Consider the following 3445-nt stretch of genomic DNA (forward strand, 5'->3'; position numbering starts at 1 on the left):
CCCTGAGGTCAGCGGACCAGTTGCTCCTCACAGTTCCAGGAACTTGTTTTAAGCGCAGAGGTGACAGGGCCTTCTCTGTAGCTGGACCAAGACTCTGGAACGAGTTACCTCTGCTTGTCAGACAGGCCCCCTCCCTCTCAGTTTTCAAGTCCCGTTCAAAAACTCACTACTATTCAGTAGCTTTCAACACAAGATGATCTGTGTTTTGATCCTGTATGCTCCACACTGGTTTGTCATTATTATCTGCATCATTTTTATGTCTATTCTGATTTACCTCATTTTGTATTTTGCTTTGTGTGTTGTCTGTTGTTTTGTCTGTACAGCACTTTGGTTGGCCTTGTCGCTGTTTTAAGTGCTCTATAAATAAAGTGGTATGGTATGGTATGGTAACAATTGGACTCACTTCTCCAGTACTCCTGAATAGACCTTACCAGGGAGGCTAAGGAGAGTTATGTTCCTATAATGGTGTAACACCCTCCAGTCCCCCTTTTTGAAGAGGAGAACCATCACCCCAGTCTGCCATTCCAATGACACTGCCCCTGATGTCCATGCAATGTTGCAAAGTCATGTCAACCAAGACAGCCCCACAACATCCAGAACCTTAAGAAAATCAGGGTGACTGTCATCCACTCCTGGAGCCCTGCTGTTGTGTAGCTTTTTTATTACCTCAGCGACCTCAGCCACAGTTATGGACAGACTAACCGCAAAGTCCCCCAACTCAGCTTCCTACAAGGAAGACATGTTGGTAGGATTGAGAAGGTCTGAGAAGTATTCCTTCCACCTCCTGACAACATAACTGGTTGAGGTCAACACCACCCCACCTTCACTGCACACAGTGTTAGCAAAGCACTGCTTTCCCCTCCTCAGCAGCCTGATGGTTTGCCAGAAACTCATTGGAGCTGACCAAGAGTCTTTATCCAAGACCTCGCCGAACTCCTCCCACATCTGAGCTTTCGCCTCAGACAATGGGATGACAACCCTCCTCCTTTGCACCTCTCCGTGGGTGTCCGGGATGATGACCCACCTCCTTCGTGCTTCTCCGTGGGTATCAAGGACAATGACCCCCCACTCGGCCTCTGGTTCTGCAGCTTCTACTGCTTCTACCCCAAGCCTCTAGTGGTTCCCTCATCTATGGTATCAGCAGCTGCAGTTCCCCTCATCACTAGTTTCTCAATGCTGCAACTCACTCGCTTGACATCTGCTGCAGCCTCCCATGTGGCCTCTGTAGTGAACTTGACCTGATGTCAAATCTGACCAGATGGACAGAAACTGTCATTTCATTGATCTGCATCCAGAAATACAGTTTGACCCATCCTGAGACTTTCTTTCTTGAATTAATCAAGTAGAAATGACAATTCTCTATGATCATTACTATTTTACAAATGTTTGATAATCAAATTGTGTTAGTTCAAACAATGTTTACAGGTTGAAGAGAACTACTCATTTTTATTTACATAAACAGTAAGTAATGATTTTTATTCCTCATTCAAAGAAGAAATCAGGGTAATATGCATTTCTTGATTTTTCTGTCTTCAATGAGCAAGTTTGTAAGTGTGTGTTAAAGTTCAGGTTTCGGTCAACTAAAAAAGTTTACTGAAAAGAAATGTCATGTTTGACTTTTACAGCAGATACTAGGAGAAGAGACGCCACTGAGACTGGTTTTCTCCAATAATCTTTCTGTCTGTTTTAAACAATCTTAATCTCTATCCTTGACTTTTCATAACACCTTACATCACAAACCACACCTCTGTTCTGGTCCATCGACCAATCAAAAAGCTCTCAAATGAACCGGAAGTATAGCCCGTTTAAATGTGGCGACTTCCCAGTTCAACAGGGGAGTTTTTTCAGAGCTTGAAGAGAAGTGTCAAAAAAAGGTCTGATGTCTGTGTCGAGTCTCTGTCGAAGAGAGACGCGACGAGATGAAAAGAGCTTAAAAGAGTAGAGCTCTGAAGGAGTTCAGAGTTCTTGAATCCAGAATGCAGGGACGATTTTGGGAATTATAACTTCTGTTTGGATAACCTCGCACGACTCTCGAGGTATTTTAGCTGTTCTCAACGGAGACGCTGGAGGTGGCTGGAAGTAGGACTTCACGCCAAACTGATCTATCTTCAGAAAGGTAAAGTCGACCTTCACCAAAAGTGTACCGTTGGCCAAGCTGAGATCTGAAGGAGCGTGCACGTTCTGGTTAAAACAAACAAATTCCCTCACACATCTCTCTGTAAGATAAATCTCCATTTTCCATCTTAAACTCTCCTTTCTCCTAAAAATCATTACGGATATTTTAGAAATGTCTGAAGCAAAGTTTCTCAATCACCGCCGTGTGATTGATGTCTGCTGTTCTGCTGAAAAGTGAGGACAATCGCCGTATTGTTCCCACTTCCTGTGAAACTAGCCATGTTATTGTTTTCATATTTTGCCAAATTAATGTAAATGTTTGATGTTAAACTTTGATTCTGCAAATAAATGACCGCATTCATTTTGATGGGTCAAAGATAAATAACGTCTCTCGTTACATTTCTGTTAAACTCAATGCACGCATGCTACACAGTCAGAAAAATGAAGAACCCGTGAAATGTATGAATATATCCAGCATATGTCATACTACACCTCTATACTGCAGCTCCTGTGGTTTCTATTCCCACTGTAGCCTTGCTGGTCTCTATGTCTGCTGCAGCCTCACTGGTATCATTGCCCGCTGCAGCTCCATTCTCTACTAGTTCAATGTCCAATGCTGCATCCTTCATCACTGGTTCCTCATCTACCACTGTACCCATCATCACTGGTTTCTCGTCTGGTTTGCCTGCTGCAGCTCTTTCCTCAGTGGTTTCAGCCTCTACTTTCCCATCACAGGTTCAATGTATACATTCCCCATCACTGGCTACAGTCTACATAACAAAACATCTTTCATGCTCCAAGATATGACAGAGCTGCATACCTTTACCTTTTGCTTGTTTCTCCTCTTCTTCCTAAACTGGTCACCTGATGGCTTTGACCTGTTCTTGTTCATTTTCCATGTGTGTAATTGGCACTCGAGCAGAGTAGATAATCACTGCCCATTCCCCAACATGAGTCCAAACAACTTAGTGCTAAATTAATTTGCCTTCCTTGGTGTGCAGATTGTTTTTTGTATAAATTTTTTTTCAGTGATTTCACACAAATAAGCTGCGAACTATTGGCTTTATTCTCAATATTATGAATGAAAAGTGCTTTGTTTGGGAGCAATCAATGGTGTGATTTACTTCATGAAATAATTGTATTAGGTGTGCTATTACCGGTATATGCATCCCTGGTCCAGCAAGGGAGATGAGAGAAAAACCCCCCCACCACCACCCACACACACACACACGCACACTCCTTTCACAACCTGTACGTCAGACCTCAGCAGCAGCCACATGCCCTGCACCTGGTGGTGGGTGCCCACTACCCACAAGTGGGAGATATGAAA

At 43.4% G+C, this 3445-nt stretch overlaps 1 protein-coding gene across 1 annotated transcript in view; it reads right to left on the reverse strand.

Moving 5' to 3' along the window:
• The window catches only part of stx12 (syntaxin 12), a gene marked incomplete in the record, with an annotated part of 18626 nt that overhangs the window by 8822 nt on the left and 6359 nt on the right, over window positions 1–3445 (reverse strand).

The sequence above is a fragment of the Nematolebias whitei genome, chromosome 19 (assembly GCF_014905685.2).
Source record: "Nematolebias whitei isolate Nwh7 chromosome 19, NemWhi1, whole genome shotgun sequence".
Lineage (NCBI taxonomy): Eukaryota > Metazoa > Chordata > Actinopteri > Cyprinodontiformes > Rivulidae > Nematolebias > Nematolebias whitei.